The sequence below is a fragment of the Osmia lignaria genome, chromosome 4 (genome assembly GCF_051020975.1).
Source record: "Osmia lignaria lignaria isolate PbOS001 chromosome 4, iyOsmLign1, whole genome shotgun sequence".
NCBI classification, from domain to species: Eukaryota; Metazoa; Arthropoda; class Insecta; order Hymenoptera; family Megachilidae; genus Osmia; species Osmia lignaria.
In genome coordinates this window covers 6,873,747-6,892,498 of record NC_135035.1, presented here as the reverse complement: position 1 = coordinate 6,892,498, position 18,752 = coordinate 6,873,747, and the positions used below count along the sequence as shown (strand labels likewise).

General features: G+C 39.0%; 1 protein-coding gene across 10 annotated transcripts in view; it reads right to left on the bottom strand.

The window, feature by feature from the left end:
- Positions 1-18,752, bottom strand: part of Pgant9 (polypeptide N-acetylgalactosaminyltransferase 9) — a 203,184-nt gene that overhangs the window by 60,466 nt on the left and 123,966 nt on the right. For all 10 annotated transcript variants that reach the window (XM_076688200.1, XM_034322723.2, XM_034322730.2 and 7 more), the window contains one exon: positions 7,063-7,129. The gene's annotated coding sequence lies outside the window, so the exon portion shown is untranslated. The remainder of the gene's footprint in view (positions 1-7,062; positions 7,130-18,752) is intronic.

Here is an 18,752-nt window from a genome sequence, read left to right as displayed (position 1 = left end):
AATTCAACATTTCATCAAACGGAGCAGTGGAGCGTTTCAGACTCGAGGAGAAACGTTTATTTATCTGTCAGCTAAATTTTAAGCAGTTTGTGTGTAGAACGAGGTGAAAATTCAAAGTAAAATCAACGTGCGTGAGAAGTCACATGTTCTAGTGCCAGGTCAGAGGTCACGGGACCATTGTGAACCCGACGACAAGAAGTCTTTACGTGACTTGAGAACTTTAAGCTCGCCCGTCGACACGTTCCTCTCGTTTTCCTTCGATCCCGGAAATTCCACGTCTAATCGCGATCGTTTTGAAAGAAAGAACGTTCGATTGCTCTAACACGTTTTCCACGTGTAGAGCGCCGGTAAAACGTGAGATAATTTTATTATTTCGAACTGTAGCCTTGGATTCTTTATCTCTCGGACCCGCGAGTTTCAATAAAATGAAATTATTTGATAATTCGATAGCCAAGGATCCACCGAGGTTTTTGTATTCGTAATCAAACTTCGAACTTTTCGTTTCGATGGAAACTCGGTTGAACAATCTGAGTGCAATCGCGACGATACGATGCGGATAATCAAATTCTCGCCCGAGGGACAATTCGTGTCCTATTTTACTCTGTTCCTAACACGAAGATCGCGACAGGAGACGTTGTCTCTTGTAAGAGACAGCACCACGATGTTAATGAATTTTCGTTAAATTAACACCAGCGTGGCGTGAATCGAGCGGTAAAGGAGCAGTGAAACGAGCCTTCGCGGATGCAATTCCGTCCCTCCCAGAGGATGCACCGCGTGCACTTATTGGCCTTCGTGCAATTAACAGCACCTACAACCATGATATGGGTCGATGATAATGACGACAGACGTTTATGTTCATCGGGTTTTCAACTAAATCGATTCAAATTAACATTTTAAATACTATACAATTAATAAATTTGGTATATTATTTTTTATGATTTTTAACTCTGTTAAATTCCTACAATTTTGAAATAATTTTAAAGAAAATTATCTACAATGAGAGGCAAAAGTGAGTAGACACTGTTCAAAATAGAATAGCTCGGTTAAAATTGGACTAAATTTCATCGAAATCGATTAACGTATTTGAAAGTTATAAATAATTAAAGTTTCCAAAAATCGCGACCTTTAATTGCTTATAACTTTTAAATGAAATTTTCAGCATACACATAAATTATCTGAATCTACGAAAGACATATTTGAAATTTTCATTATAGACTCACACCATACCATTCACTATTTTTTTCACGATTGCAACAAATTGTAATTTTTTTAAAACGATAAAAATACATATTTTAGAGAATTAATTTTAATAGCTTCTCAAAAAACCTCAAGTTATTTAGTCGAATTTTAACCGAGGTATTCTATTTTGAACAGTGTCTACTCACTTTTGCCTCTTACTGTAATTAAAAATATCAAATTAAAAAATTGCCTTTGCAATGAATTTCAACAAACCTTTCAATCCATTTACACGAAATTCATGTTCACTGTTGAAAAGAGAAAATCACACACACTCTCTCTGTTTCATCCGGCAGCCAGCATTCAAGGAAATGGAGAAACACGACACTCAAAGGCTTTTCGCGGTATTTCTTTTCCATCAAGCCAGTAATTTTCCGCACGTGACGTTACGCGTCAAGATCTCATCGACGTTCAGCCATCGCGAAGCGAAATCGTATTCCACGAGAAGAATTTGATGACGGTGTCGATCGAGCCCCGATCCGTCGGAAAACACGGGAAAAATCGAATAAGAATCGGGCTCGCGACAGAACGTTGCGCATCGTTCTCTCAACGTCGAACGATTTTGATTACTCGCGAGACTATGGTCCCAAACGTGATTCGAACTCGCAATCGGATTCGCCGAATTTACGACACCTGTCCTGGCGTGTCGTCATTCGCGAATTTTCTTCGGGATCGAAGAATTTGTTCTGTAAACAAATTACAGAAATATTAGGAAAGACAAATTTTCCAGAGATGAAGTTCACTTTAATTTCTAAATAATTTCTTCTAGATAGAGAGGATACGATGAATCTACCGAAGCATCCGCTCGAATTCATCAAAAGTGCACGCGCAATGCACCAGTTGCCGAATGCAAGCCAACGAACGTTAAGCTGAGTCGAGTTCTAAACTGCACTCTAAGTCGGCCAAATATTCCGGGACGTTCTTGCACTCAGCTGGCTTTGCCCTGCACTCGACTTCGGTCACTTTGCGGAGCGGAAACTGCGCGCGAATTTCGTCGTCTCCGTGTGAACTCTTGCCCCGATGAAAATCGAATCCACTTGTTTAAACTATGTTGAATTTTTTATTCATGTGCAACTTCAATTCTGTTTTAAAGCAACCGATGCGTCTTATTTAGAAATATCTATTTTCTTTTAGGATATATCTTTTGGAATTATTTTAGAAAAATCTATCAAACTTTTTTAATGAAAGTTAATTTCTATTTGGAGCTTTTTTGGTCTTTTCTGGACCAGAAAAGAAAATTATTCTATGTTTTAAAGCAACTGATGCGTCTCGTTTAAAAATATCCATTTTCTTTTAGGATACATCTTTTGGAATTATTTTAGAAAAATCTATCAAACTTTTCTAATGAAAGTTAATTTCTATTTGGAGCTTTTTTGGTCTTCTCCGAACCAGAAAAAAAATAGGATGTCGATTAAAATTTCATTCGTCTCGGTCAACCATTTCGACAAAAGCTTTTGGGAATATTTTCATTTGTTGCCTGATTACAATGACCTGCGTCGGCTGAGAGCAAAGGACCTTTTTTAATCCCGAAGGATAATAGTCCGGACGAAGGTAGGGGGTGGAAAAATGGTGGAAGAGAAACAAGCTGAACGAGCAATATTCGTCTCGCTAGGAGTTACACCTCGCTGGTTACATTGTACTATTCTAGAGGGCTGCACTTTTCGCAGTAGTCTGCTGTTAGATATAGCAGACAGGAGCTATTTATGAAATGAAACAAAAAGGATGTCGCGCAATAATATTTCTGCTTAAAAATTTATCCATTCTTAAATTCTGCTTTCCCTTTGTACCTTTTTTGAACTGGAAATATCCTCCACACAATTTATGAAATTTTATAATTTTACAATTTTAATACTAATTAGATTTGAATCCCTCCCACCATATCTTTCATCAATGAAATCCAAAATGATTCACTCAAAGCTGTATATAGCATAATAAAATCAAGAGTTTTTACCGCACTCAGCTTTGCATAATCATATTTATCATACGAAACGATCCGCTAATAAGGCTTTTTCGTAGCCGATTAAAAAGCCATTTCCTTTAGAAATCTCTGCCAACGAATAAGAAAAATTCTATAAATTAATGCCTCATTAATCGTCGAATTGATGGCTCCTCTCGGAAATAGATAACATCAACAATCTCGTTCTTTTTTAAATTTTTCCATCCATGAAAATCTCAAAATTCGTTTCGCACAAATTTCTCCTCTTTTGAATAATTCATACAACCGAACAATTATAGCCAGCAGCGATTCGATCCAATTTTCCGTTTAATTAGCTCGAACATCAATAGCCCAAAATCGGAATTTCCCAATACTTTTAATCGCCAGGTTTAATTAAACCTCTGATACCCAGCTCATTAATTGCGGCAGCTTCAAGATGTTACCGTAAAAAAGAAAAACGTGAAGCTCGCTTATGTCTTTTTAATATAATACCGATCAATCTTAAATTAACTTTGAATTTTAATAAATTGCCCTGGTAATTATTGGTCCATTAGCGTATAAAGTTCGAAATCTATGGTTGTGCGATTTCAAAGTTACACGTTGCTATAGATGGTTAATTTCACCAGAAAAAAAAGAGGAAAGGGTGGAATAAATGAAGTCTAGCCTGATCCATTTCCAACGATTCACGAATCACCTCCTGCTAGTTTAAGAGAGCCCTCGGTAGCTGCAACGGAGCGAGTAAAACGAAAGAGGCAATTAATTAATCCGGATGAAAGTATGTCGAAGAAGTTCCACCACGTTCCCGGCTCCCTGGCCCCCTGTTTCCTTCGCGAAACAATGGAGATTGCAAGTGTACCCTCGAGAGGAGGCAAGAGGTGGTGGGAATATCTCGACGATTCTCGGTAACGAAGCACACCGGCAGCAACGGCAGTCCTGTTGGCCGTCCTCGGATGCGCTGGATTTGCATAAAGTTCGAAAACTTTTCGAATAAACACGAGATACCAGCCGCTCGAAGCGGAGCGGACGCAGTTCGCAGAACTTTTCCATTTCCGCTTGGCCGCCGCTCCGCTCCGCGCGGCAAAGCTGCACGCTTTTTCCACCGTCCAATGGTACACGAGGAAGCCCTCGAACTCGAATGACAGCTAATCAACCCTAATCAATTTATAGCAATTTCGAAGAATTGAAAAATTCCGAACAGGATGCAAATTAAAACTCTGATCTTCGCAAATTTAATTTCTCGTTATAACGATCAATTTTCAAGGTGCGACCGTTAAAGTGGCAATTTAATTCCGCTTTGCGCTGCTTTGAAGCGAATGGATAATAAGTAAACTTTTCTACCTTGCCAGAGCCAGTGCAGATAGTGTGGTCATGCGTGCGTTTGACAGTAATCCCGCTCTGGGAAACACGGTTCATTTGGTCGAGAAGCCGACCGTTCGTGGTTCGTTAAAATCACGCCATCTATTTTTATTTAATCGTGGAACTATTTTGCAGTTAACGGGAATTTGTTGAACAAATTTAATAAACCAAGCAAAGAATTTATCGGAGAGAAAGGATTACAATCGACATAAATCCAAAAAATAACGAACAGGTCACGTTCAGGTTGTAATCCTGAGTCCATTTTACAATTCTTCACCATGTACTTATTTTCCTGAGATTACAAGGAACTTTATTTTTTACAAAATATACTTGTTGTGTATTTACACGTGTTTAGAACGAGAGACTGAGAAACGTCCAGGCTATTATTTGATGTTCTAATGAAATGTACGCTCGGACAATTTAATTAACTCTCGCCCTTTAATGAAGAAAGATGGCGCGCGTGCGAATTATACGTTTAACCTCGTCCACCGGCACGTTTCTGATATTTTTCGTGGTCCCCCGTCGCAAAACACGGCTTCGCGAAAATGCGACCGCAACTGTCCTCGTTGAAACTTTTTTACGCTTGAAATACGAGCCACATTCGTAGCAGAAGAATAATTACCACAAATTAGCCCTGCGCGTTGCCGCTAGTATATTGATGCTGCAAAGAGAATCTTCGCAAATTTGCAAAAGAATTTTTAATGCATCGAACAGTAATAATTTGGATTTCTCCATAATTTATTACATCCAGGCGAACTCGATGCGACATGATAATTCTGCTTTGAAGTATTCAAGTCACAATAGCGATTCAATGAAGGAAACGTTCGACTGGTGCATCGTCAATTGCGAGCGCATCGCACACAGGCACACAAGTTAACAAACGTCCCATAGGGAATAACACGTGTTGCCTGTAAACACTAATACTCTATGGTGGGCGTATCGTGTACGTATCTCTCGAAACACACAGCGATCGGAGGCTATCAAAGTACACACACGAATACAAACGATTGCCGATGCACCCAACTTTATGCAAATCTATGTGACAAAAGCTGACGGTGCAACCTGCATCTTAAAATTGCAATTGCAATTGCACTTCGTTTATTCAAATGAGACTCTCTTCAATACATTGACACAGTGAAAATTACGACTAATTTCAACTTGCTGCAAACTTATAGGGGGGTTAAACATTATTTCCTCAGCAAGTAATTAGCCACCATAAAATAAAGTAATTATGCAACCCAACTAATGTAAAAGCGAGCGTCTGGAAGTAAAAAAAACTATGCCAAATAGAAGTGAAAAGTAGAAGGTGAACCGTCTCAAAAGCAGGTAATTAAATCGAGCTCATTAAACGAAAGCGAACGTCACGGAGGACGGTAAACCTCGTTCGTTTCGCACGCGGACCAACCGATGAAAAATTAATGATCCAACCGTGGCAAATCGAGGAGACAGTTCGGGCGAGGCTGCAGAAATGGAAAACCGAGGGGATGTTCGACCGAAAGCGAGGGGAAAAAAGTGTGTGGAAATTAATTAATTAACGTGAAAGCGGAATATGGAGACGAAGAAATTTCTGCGCAAGGAAGAAGATAAATTAATCAGGAAAAGAAGAACCAAAATGAAAAATGGAATATATACCATTCCGCTTTTCCAGCATTAAAATTAAAAATAATAAATTGATTTTACACGATCTGCAGATACTCTACATCCGCAGAACAAAAGACTCCCATTAACACTAAACTAACGCGACTCCCTCCAGCCACCCTATTTCCTGGTCGTCAGAAATTTCCCATCGAACCTGCATTTACACCTTCAATCAGAGGGATCCTTTAATACCTCACAGTCGGTGAAGAAAAACCGTCGGCCCGATTTCGTCGATGAAGTCCCCGGCCACGATTCTCTCCCTTTTGTTCCCGATTGAATGGTACGCTCGATATCAGTTGAAACGTTACAGAGGAAGTGACTCTCTTTCTCCATCGGCTCGACCAACAGAAAATTTTTAATGAAAATCAGAGCCAGATGAAAAAGGAAGAAGGGTGAACTAACGGAAGAGAGTAATGGTGAATTCGTGGAGAAAAGAAAAGTGGCGTAAAGAGGGGGTGGGATGACGGTTGGGGGGCGGTAGAGAAAGCGAGCCAGGGTAATCTCTGACATCTTGTTACAGCTCGGCATAAGAAAGAAGCAAGAGGGGTCTCGCCGAGACCTCTTCGTGGCCGCGTTCAATTAAAGCGTCACCTCGCGGTGGAAACTTTTATATGAATGGGTTTCATTACGTCGCGGACTTATTAAAGCCGTCTTCGCGCTAGCATTAATATCCCTCGTCCAGACGAGTTTTGTTATCAGACCCATTCAGTTTCCCAACCTTTTTCAACGGTTTACGCGATACGGATGAATGCTAATGTTAAAAGGGGGTTACGGTGGTAACCCGGTTACAAGGGAATTAACGGACGATTTGTTTGCACCGAGACTTTCACCGGAAGCGATGATAGATTGAAGGGAAGGCATCAAATTTGAGAATTAAAAGAATTGAAAACGCTCACCAATTACTGCTTCCCAAAATCCATCTGAAGGGTTGATTATTTCGAAGAAATTATTGTCCCGGTAATTCTGAAACAAAAAAAAATAATATCCTGTTAGATAAATAGTATCCTGTAAATAAATTGTATCTATAGAATAAAACTAAAATAAATATTCCATAAAAATAAATCTGGCAATTTTTTTTTCTCGCGATAATAAATCACAGAGAAGAAACGAGTGTCTGTAACAGACGATAGATATCAGAAAAACTCAGGTGAGATTGGAAAATAAAACATTCTTATCTACGATGGAGACATAAAACGTCATGCTCTATTTCGTTCTTAAGATTTAAACAGCCATAAACTACCATAGATAAAATATATCCCGGTGCAACCAGCATACGGAATACGCAGCAATGTCCTGTGATCTTACATTTGCAAGCGTGCAAGCAGTTAATCTTGAGTGACGATCACTCACGTGTCTCACGAATGCCTTACTATTATACTTCTCTTTCCTTATAATTTCAGCCATTCCATGCATGAAGAACGAAGCAAATGTAACTTCAAAACTGTACATTTTACATTTTACTTTCCGAGCGATCTGGCGTTAATTTAGCCAATTTGTGGATTTAACCAACTTAAATTAAAATTATTAATAAGAAGTTATAAATGACTTTTCTTGATAAATAATAAAAACTTGATATTAATTTTTAACCGCATAAATCTTGCACCATTGTAAAAGAAGCTTTGACTCGACCGAGGGTGAACAATGGTGGTTATTCGCCCTGAAAGAAGGCCTTTGAATACAACTTTAGGGTATTAAACGACGGTGGTAATGAAAACCTGAAAGCCGGAAAGTAATAACAACAAAAAGGAAAAAAAGAAGCGGCGTGGCGAAACGCATCGAAATTATGCTTGCGCGACAAGCGGAAGCGATTCTACCAACCGTGGCCTTCTTGATTTCCTGCAACATCCTTTTTTCCCTTTTCTACTTGTGCGTAATGACAAATTGCGACCACGTTCCATCCCTTAAGTAAGCTCGACGAAGTAACTGTACTTTCGCACGGTCTCGTATAAAATGTAGCCGCTTATAATTTCACGCTGGTGAAGAAACTCGAAAATAATGGCTTGCTACGAGAATCGGCGCATCCGAGCGAGTCTTCGATCATTCAAATATGAATATCCTGTTTACGACCCGGATGTTATTACCTTGCCTTCTGGATGAAATTAAATTAATTTCTCTATGGCAATAATTGCGAGTGCGATAATAAGCTTTTCCATTCGCAATCGAGTAAAAAATTTCTGATCAAAAAAGTGCCACCATTGTTTCATTGTTTCCTCCTCTTTCAACTCTGACACGCCGCAATTGTCTCTCTCTTGTCCGCATGTTTCAAAGCGGATTCGCCGAGCACAGGGCGCTACCAAAAGTGATCCTAGCAATTTGTCGCATTCATCGTTGCAAATCAAACCGATTAAGAGTTGGCCATGGAGGCCGGATGGCTCGACCTATCAAATTGCTTTCACGCTGACCGTGCGAAGTCCTGTTTTTTCTCCAGTTGACAGAAACGATCGGCAGAGATTTTGGCAAAAAAAAGTGGCGGATATTTGAATTTCTTTCCTCTTGAAAGGAGACCGAAACCGGGGGAGAATCCGATCGACCATGGAAAATCCTCTTTTCAGCTCCTTCCGAATGATTTCACTAATGCTATTTGGGAAATCATGGATGTTTCCCGATTTATTGCTCCGCGATGTGTAATTCGTGCTGTTTTTGAACGAAATGCAATTATTTTTATCCACAATTTTTTTGTTTTTCATTACCGAGGGGAACTACCCAAGTGTTACGCTCACTTATTAATGAAATTTTGCCACCTTGTAGATCTCGTCGAGCTGAACACGCTTATACCCCATTTTGGAGGCAGACGGCTAATTGTTTAAAAAATATTAACAATTAAGTTAGTTACTCCTTACATTAATCGTAAGAAGTATGACAAACTCGCGGTTAAACATATGACTCGTAAGCTAAAGGTCCACGGTTCAAATCCTTGGTTCCTAACATTTTTTTTTTTAATGATAATTTGTCTCTTTTTGAATAACTATTACAGCTATGCAATAATTATTGCATTTATTAATAATTAATTACATGCGCTGTAATTTTTATAGAATTTCAAATTTTCATTAATAAGTGAGCGTAACACTTGGGTAGTTCCCCTCGTAAGTATCATGGGTGTTTTTATTTCTGGTTTTATAAATATCCCTCGATTATTTCTATATATAAAATATTTTGTACCATTTCCTTCGAAATTCTAATTTCCTTGCAATATAGGAATACACGACGGGAACGGATTGGCAAACAGCTGGAACGTTGAAAGAGCAAACGAACGGATCTCTTAATCAAACTCGAACGTAAATTGCCCGCTCTTTACGCGTATTTCCAGCTGCATTATTAACGTTCCACGGGTTGTATGGTTGTTTGCACGCAAAAAAGCCGATTCGTTTGATACCTATCCACTGTAATTTCCGTACAAGTAACCGTTCGAACCGCAATCCTCTGCGTTGTTTATCGTCATTCTAAATTGAAAATCGGCGAATTAAATTCGATCGCAAATCAACGAACATCCTGTTCGAACGATCCTTTCAAAAATACCCATTTCCACGAATTTACATTCCATTGTACACGCGTTTGAATTACAGAAATGGCTTTTAATTGCGGTTTGATCGGTGAAACGAGAAAAATAAATTGTATCAACTTCCCATTGAGAAACAAAATACATATTTTCAGTCTGAACAATTCGTGTAATCAATAAATTTTATTTAAAATTCTCTGCAAGAAAAGTGTTCTTGATATTAATTGTGATTGCGTAGAAAATATAAGGATGAAGTTTCATCCTTTAACCCTTTAACTGCAGGTGTGGTTTATAAACCGCATACTAAAATTATAGCCAGAGGCGGGTGTGGTATATGAACAACATGTTAATTTTTGCTAATATCAAATAGCGGTTGTGGCTTATATACCACTAAAATAAAAATAAAATAAATACAATAAAAATTATCACTTCAGTAATATAATTTAAAATTAGAGCGATCGACTGTGCTAAAAGTAGCCGCAGTTAAAGGGTTATGTAGGAACCTATGAAGGTTAATAAAGCACCGATACATCTCGCCAAAAGTGGAAACGATCTTTTATCCCCGAGGATATATACGCGATTCTACTAGAACACGACAGATTCGGTTTATCGTCGATCTTCCTCTCTCGTGACTCGAATCTGCGTTTACACGGTTAACCCATTAGGTTAATCCCGCTTGTAAATCCAGCCGGAGACCCCAGGCAACTGCATTTTTTGGTCGGCAAACGGTTTTGCCTGCTGCGACCATTCATCTCCATCGAATAGTCAAAATATTTTATGGTGGACGTTCCAAAGGAAAGGAATTTCGAGAATTCTATTGAAATTTCTTTTAAAGATAAATATAAATTCGAATAAATAAAACGATATAACGAGAGAAGTATCGTTTGAATTTCTGAGACAAAATCTCCAACCTTTGTAACGAATTAACAATCCAAAGAAGGACATAATGAGAGTCGTGGGTAACGAGGTAGAAGAAAAACAAACGCAACAAGTTCACCTTTAACAAGAAAATTGAAGTATCAAACGCCTTCTAAATTGGTTCAAAATGAACGCGATCGAGTTTCGTTTGAAGTCGCTTTCATGCAAACTAAAAATTTAAAAGTAATTGCATGACACAGAGAGGGCTTTGGCGAAAGCTTAAATTCCCATCTTTGTTCCGATGAAGAGAAACTCTTTAAGCGCTTACAGTACCGCTTAAAAAGCTGCCTTTGAACGTGCCACACTTTGCATCCTAAGAATTGCAAGCCAAACTGTACTAAAGACTGCATAATGAGTTACCTCTTTTGTTCCTTCCGCCTGATCATTTGTTTAAAAACAAACATAATTAATTAGATTCTAAGCTTCAAATTGATGTTCTACTCTGTGATTATTTCATGTCATAATTTTAAATACGAATTTTAATTTTAACTAAAAATTCTAAAATATAATATAATTAACCTTCGATCAACGTAATTCTAATTCAAATCAGATTTTCAAACGAATCCTAAGACAGTCGTCTGTTTAAGGGAAAAATAGACGTACAAGGATGAAAGAGAAGGCGAACATCAACCCTTATCGTGACGACGCTACACGAAGAGAAATACAAGGCGGTCGGCGAAATAGCTCGAATACGAATACGCTTGCGAGCATTCGCCATAAGCAGCCAAGATGCAAGCTTGGTGCTTGAAACTTAATCCTCCGCGACGTCGTAAGATAACGGCACTCGGCGCCGCATAAACTTCATTGTCTTCGAGGTAAGCGGCCGTTACAACGTCGTCTCGTTACATAGGACCCGTATACTCATTGTTTCTGAGCGTCTGTGACATTTGTATGATGATGTCGTCCCGTTAATTCTCGGGCAAAACCCTTTTTTGGCTCGTGCTCCAATGATACCGCTCTACATTTGCGCTACGAGTGGCAATCTAATTTTAACCCTTTCGTTACTAACGGCCATTTCCAGTGAGACCGGAAATGGAAAAAAAATTTTTTTTCGGCCATTCAGATTTTGACCCACTAAACACAATGGCGCAAGAATTTTTTCGATAACTCTTACCGTTTGGCCTGAACAAAAGTGACAGAAATTAGTAATTAGAATAGTTTAGTAATTAAAATGTCTATAGCCTCCTTATCAAGATTTTCTATCTTAGAAACGGGTTGGCTAATAAATGCAAAATTTTATATTTTGAAATATAACAAACGGCAATTAAGTCGGCTTTAAAATATATCTAATTGCAAAAACATTTAACAACCCTTTCGAAAGCCTTATGGAATCGAATTATTTGATTTGTATTTAGGTTGAGTTACGTTCGTAGGAAGAAATGGTAGGAAATCTTGGAAGGATCTCCGCGGATTGTGGGAAAATGAAGAACAGGAGGAGCAGCCAGGGAAAAGACGGATGATCCAGTGGAATAAGGCAACCAAAGTTAGCCTCGACCCAAGGGTAGAATTTGCATCGACGATCTCGCTCGTTGTTCTTTCGTCGTCGCTGAACTTAATTCGTTTTATTTCCAGAGATGCTTTTCGCTCGGAATGCCGACCAACTTCTGGAGAAAGTTTCTAATCGCTGTTATCCCGACGAGAACAACTTATTTTCCACTCGCTGTTATAAAGAGCTAGATAACGAGAAAATTCGAAATTGCGAGAAAACAGCGTGTTTGAAGATAAAAATAAAGTTTCAAGCACTGATAAACTTTTTCACTGTTAGTAACACTTGAAATAAGATAATGATTATGAAATGTTTAATAATGGAAATATTTGTAGTTTCTTATTTGAAATACTGTGTACCTGTAGGATGATTAAATATTGATTGAAACATACACTAATTTTAATCTTAATTATCTCCCTCCATATATCAATCATTCAACTAGACGGAACTGATAAAACACCCAATTCTATTATTATAACAAGAATTATTTAAAAATGGGAAATTCATTTTAATCGATGGTCTGTGGAAAATGTATCGCGATAGTAAATGAAAATGTATACCAACAGCAGCGCCATGCGACGCTGATATAAAATTTTTATTATTTTCGATTTTAATCGGTCGCTCCTGAATCGAATTAACAAACCGTGCGCGGGTTATCGGAAATTTTACGCGCGCATCAAAACACCAGAGCAATAAATTGACAGACTATTCCCATGGTTTTATGGGTCCCGTAAATGCGAAGGAAAAGAGAAACAGAAATTGCTGTTTGTCGTAAAAAAGGAATTGTATTTATTCGACTTGCAAGATAAAATAATAAATTTTGCAAATTTATAGGAAAAGTCATTGAAACTAGGATCCATGTTTTGAAAACTAATTAAATACCCGAAGGCAAGGACAGATTGAATACGGGTCGATGGAAAATTTCATCGCAAATTAAACGAGTCAGACTCCCGACTAGGGAAAGAATCGCGTTTGCTAGCTGAACAACAAGAACAGCAATTGGAACGCCGGCGGGGTGGAATAGAGGGGTAGTTTTTCCAGGTAGAAAAATGGTGGACAACGAAACGGGCAATTTTTCTCTGCGGATCGAGCCGTCGGAGCAGCGCGTCGAACATTTGCAAACACGTCGATTCGACGTTCAAACGTTTCACTTCCGGGTTCAGAAGTTATGAATTTTTGCACGGAATGCAACGAAAATCGTTTCGACGCTCGCAAAATGAAACTAGAAACGCTTGGCCCGCGCGAAACGGTCGCCTCGACCTTCGCCGAGCCGAGATTCAGGATTTTTATCCTTTTTCTATGGTGGTTATTTCGTTCGTGTGAAAATCCCAACAAAACTAAGAAAATATGCTTTTATCAAAATATTCAACGATTAGCTTCTTTTTCTTTTCTTTTTTATTTTATCTACGTTAAATTTGTACAGACGGTTCTCGTATTCGATACTCCTATGCTTCGTCTCGTTTCATGGCAGAGTAGTTATGGAAAAAGCGGGACAAGAAATGGCTCGTCATCCGTGCAACGAGATTGCCGATGAAACGCAATATCGTTACGTCCCAACGGTGACGTTTATCGTAACGGAATGTAAACGCACGATCGCCCGGATAAATGCATTTGTTCGCGCATCGAACGATTTTTATCGCACGCTCGTCGTTTCCGTGACGAGCCAACGGATTAGAATCGAAATGCGACGATGAGCGGGTGAGTGGCTCGTTTCGGCGGAAAAGTCGATTTCGAATGCGCCGAGGTGAAACGGGGAGGGTTGATTGTTCGCGAATCTACTGGGAATCCTTGCGATATGCGCCATTTACAACAGGCGATGCAATGTGTATAACATATTGCACACTTGAACTCTGAAGATTAACCCATTAACTGTCCAATTTTTATTTTTGATCTTGTTATTTAACATTTTATTTAATATAATCCTATTGCTATTGGGATCGTGGTAGCCAATGGGTTAATATGGAAAGTGATTCTAATTTATGGGTCATTAGAAATCTTTAATTTAATTTATAGTTTTATGCATTGAGAAATATAAGCAGTGAGTGTAACTAAATATTGGGAATAGTATGCCACAAAATGAAACTTTATGCAGCTGAACAAAACGTTAAATGGATATACTGCTCGCATGTAAACGATTATACGTGAACAGCGCTTAATTTACCAAAGTATGAACACGCCAATTTGACCAATTAGAGAAATTGTTACGTAAATTTTGTACACCGATAGCATCACATACAAGTTTCATTAGATCTAATACTCATGTAATGATACAAAGTCCATATCATATCGCATTCTACTAATTAAGTTTCAAAAAATCAACTTTATCGCTAATCAATCTGAAGAGGATTGAACAAAGTGGATCGAAAAATTTAATTTTCCAGATTATCTACCATCTCGATTAATGATAAAAGTCTATAAATATCTTGAGAAACAGAAATAGAACTTATCAATAGATTAATCAGAATTGGAAAATACCTTTAATTCTTCGAAAGATTAAATTCTAAATAAGCACAGGAGATTAATTAAAGGATCCGATACTAAATTCGACATCAATTTTAAGCGAAGCAAAGGGCGGAAGGTTCGTGATCCGTTCTGACATCGATAACACCGCATGATCCCTTCCACGAAGGGCCGCGATAAAATCAAAACGAAATCTCATGAAAATCGTGGTTCTAAGGAAAGCCACGCACATCCTGGATGCTTCAGGATCGCGTTTCTGTGCCTCGTTCGAGTGGAAGAATCTACTAGGCTTTTTGCTTCGATGGCCCCTTTTGGCTGAGCTGGCAAAAGCAATCATCTTCTAGATTTTACGACACGAATATAAAGTTTTCATTTCTAATCTCAATCTAATCTCATTTCTAATCTAATCTTCACTTTACGAAGAAAAGATGTCATAATTAAAATTGCTCGAGATTATGAAATTTTGCTGATATTTTAATTTGATCCAAGTTTACGAAATCAGCCTATTTAAAGACACAGCGCCGTGAGTTCTCAGATTATTCGAAATCTGTGAGCAGAAGGAGGAAAAATTCGACGCGAGAACAGGTCGTCGAGTGTGACCCGACGGATTTATCGGGTGAAATGCAAATTGAATAGTAGTTAACGAGAGCAAATCGCCTCTTCCTCCTCTTACGACGATCTTCTCTCTTTCTCTCCTGCGATAGCCGTCGTTTTCACCTCGCCACCCCGATAATTTGCACATAAATTCACGACAAATTGAAATAAAAACTGGGTCGATCGGGATGCAATTTACCCGGGATCTACTCGTCGTTGCGACAAAAAAAAAAAAGAGAAGAAGAGAGGACCGAGCGGGTGGGTGAAATTGTTTAGTGGCTGGGAAAGCAATCACGGACCCCTCGGGTAATTCCCTTTTCTCGTATTAATTACGAACTTCAGACGTTTCCTCGATCAGATAAACTGCTGCGACGTCCGATAATTGTTGGCGGAATACGTGGAAACGATTTTTTCCTTTTTCTCTTTCTCTTTCCAACCCCTTGCCGACGGCCGTCGATCGCTTTCAACGTTGTTCCATTGACGGTGCAACGGGGTAGAGAAGAACATCCCCTGAGATCTTTAAACTGATTTCGTTAATTAATTATAGCTACCTCTTCAATATTTTCTTTTCAATCAACAAAATTGGTAATTTATTACGAGAAACTTCTCGCTAAACAGATTCTACGCTAACAGATTAATTATTTGAACAATTTTATAGAACCATACAAAACATAGGTTTGCAGCAAACTAAAACACTTTTTTTTACAAAACTCGGTTGCAATATGAAAAGAAAAAAATTGTTTCCTGATAAAACCTGATTGGCGAAGCTGCCGCTTTGTCCCAGTGAAAACGAGCTGCGAAAAAGGAACTTCGTTATCGCTTTGATGCGGTGTTTCGTGTTAACTGTGCCCCGTTACCCTAGCCCGGAGCTGTGCACGAAAAGTGGAGACCGAGAAAATCGAATGGAAAGCGCCGGATGCAATTTCTACGAGGTCTCGATCGTCGTGCTGAATCACGAGCAAAAAGCTCCGGGTGCCTGGCCGTCATCGATATCGCGACGATTTATGGCATCGAAGGATCTACCGGGAAGGATGATCCTTCGGCTTTCACTGAACCACCGACGAAAAGCCGGAAATCGTGACGCGGTGATCTACTTCGTGGCGAATTAACAACTTCATCAAGGAAAACTTGTGTCTTCGTCCATTAAGTGGAGGAAGCACTTTCTTTTTATTTTTAAATGATTTCAAGTTTCTGAATATCTCAAAATTCTCAATAAAAATAGGACTAGATACTAGATAAATGCACTTTGAGCACCAGTTATTGTACACGATTTTTCAATACGGAAGTTGAGTAAAATGTTGAACAAATATTTTTACTCTTCGCGTTTCGGTTAAGATAAGAAAATTCTAAATTCTGTCTCTAACTGCACTATCTTCTATATACAATTACGCATACGACCCTTGAATTCCTTACTCACCATCCCTGAATCACACGCTTGACCCTTCGAACCTCAGTAATATCCAAGAATTTCTATTGATCCTAATCCTCATTCCTACCACTTTCAAAATCAAGGCAAGGTGAATTTAACTACATGGATTACCAATTTGTTAAAAAATAAATGTTTTGAATAACCATCGTTAATAATTTATAAATAACAGAAAGACTAATTACGAAATATTTGAAAATCTCATTTTAATGAGAGAAGAATTTTAATTACATTATTTTCAAATACCTCGCAGATATTATACCTGCATGAAATTTCTGAAACGAGGCGTTTAATTAGAAGACCGTGTTTTATCTCAATAATACAGAATGCAAGTGTGATAACGAAAATCCATAAATGCTTTCCTTTGGAATCTTTAAAGAAGATTATTCCAAGTGACTCTCGAGCTAAGCAACTTGTTTTCTTTTTCTGATATAAAGAAACTCCTTATCTGAGAATACTTCTGTGAAATAATGCAAACGTTTCCTGTGTTGTGTAAAAACGATAATCGGATCTTCCAAGTAAACTTGAACAGTCTTTTCTGAAGAAAACGAATGCTATTATTGATACAATTTACCTCGAATTTTTAAATAACCTTAACAGCAAATTATTTCACTAAACAAAAAGTTTCAACCACGAAGAAAAGCATTTACGTTTCGCCTGATAGAGCCGTGAAAAATCTCCGTCCAAATATACCAGTTTCATCAGTCATTCAAAAGACTCATTGTTAGCGGGAACGTGACACGGCGTCACCAGCCCACTGAACCACACTTCACTCTTCATTAACATCCATCAAGCCTCACCTTACTCGCCAAGGCTGGCAAACAAACGACCAAAATATTCATCTTTCATCGAGGACGAGCTTTCACAACCGCGAATTACCATACTGTCCCACGCTGTCAGCTGAGCGTCGTGACCACTCGACAAAGAGCGCTGTCCTAAGGTGTGTAACCAGGCGAAAAGTAAGCTTCCCGAAGAGGGACGAAGATGGAAGAGGATCTCGAGCCGTCGAGGAACTTTATCAAACTATTACCGCATGAAACTCGTTAAATACCCGGGGGGCAAGCATCCGTTGCTTAGACGTTGCGGTCCGACCGTCTAATTTCAGTCGACGGACGACATGTTTGCGTGACACCGCTGGCATCTTCACGCTTCACATGTCGAAGGTATGCCACGAGAATTCATGGATCGAGGGGAAACACGCGGATTCGTGCGTAAGCCTCAGGAATCAATACTGTACATACTGGCTTAACATCATTATCTATTGTGGGGGTTATGAAAGGAGCATGGCGCCCCATCGCTTGGGCCTTTCATTCCTGTGATGGCCGCAAGGTGTCGCGGGTGTATCTCCCTCCTTTCTCGCAAGTGCTCTAGTCCCCTACTCCGCGGGTCTTGCCACTCAAGCTGCGGGCTGATTGGTCAATTTTTCAATTTTCAATAACGAAATGTGGCTAATCTACTGATCCTATCGAAAAATGCTACGGAACTTTTCACTTCTATCCAGCGGTGTAGAGGTCTTCAGGGTATTTTCAACACCCTGGGGCATCTGGGGCAAGAACCGTCCACGTCAACCCTTCTGACGAGTTCTAGTGGACGGTTCCCGAGACGAATCGCTATAATTTTGAATAACACAGTGCGAAATTTCAGAATAACACTTTCATGGACACCTGGATATTTTGAGAGAAGTTCAGAATCCAATCAGTTGAATTTCAGTGTTGATGACACAAAGTCACTAAAGTTTGAAGGATTTTTATCCGTTCGGTTTCCGCTCGTTCGTCACCGCGATATCGCCGGTTAAACGACCCGCTGCTTCTTGAATCCTCGTGGAAAAAACGTAGACTTTTTTTCCCCAACACGTCAGACTCTCAGGATTATTGACGTTTGATTGATTATCGGAACCGTTGTCGACGCTGATTCTACTCGAAACGCTGAATCGAGTGGATTCGGAAAATTTGAGAGTTGAAACAAGTGATTGATGCTTCAGGAAAATTGGCGGGCGACGATGATGTTCCTGGATTCATTTTTCAGGAATTTCAAGGCTCTTTGAAAGGGGCGAAACTTCGAGTGCCGAAGTCAAGTGTTATTAATTTAAAAATATTTCGAAAATTGCTGAACTCTGAATTTTATATTTCAATTTTGAGACGTACGTGTCTAACTATTGTTATAATAATTTACCGTAAACATTGTTCGTTTTCGTCTTTGATGTCGA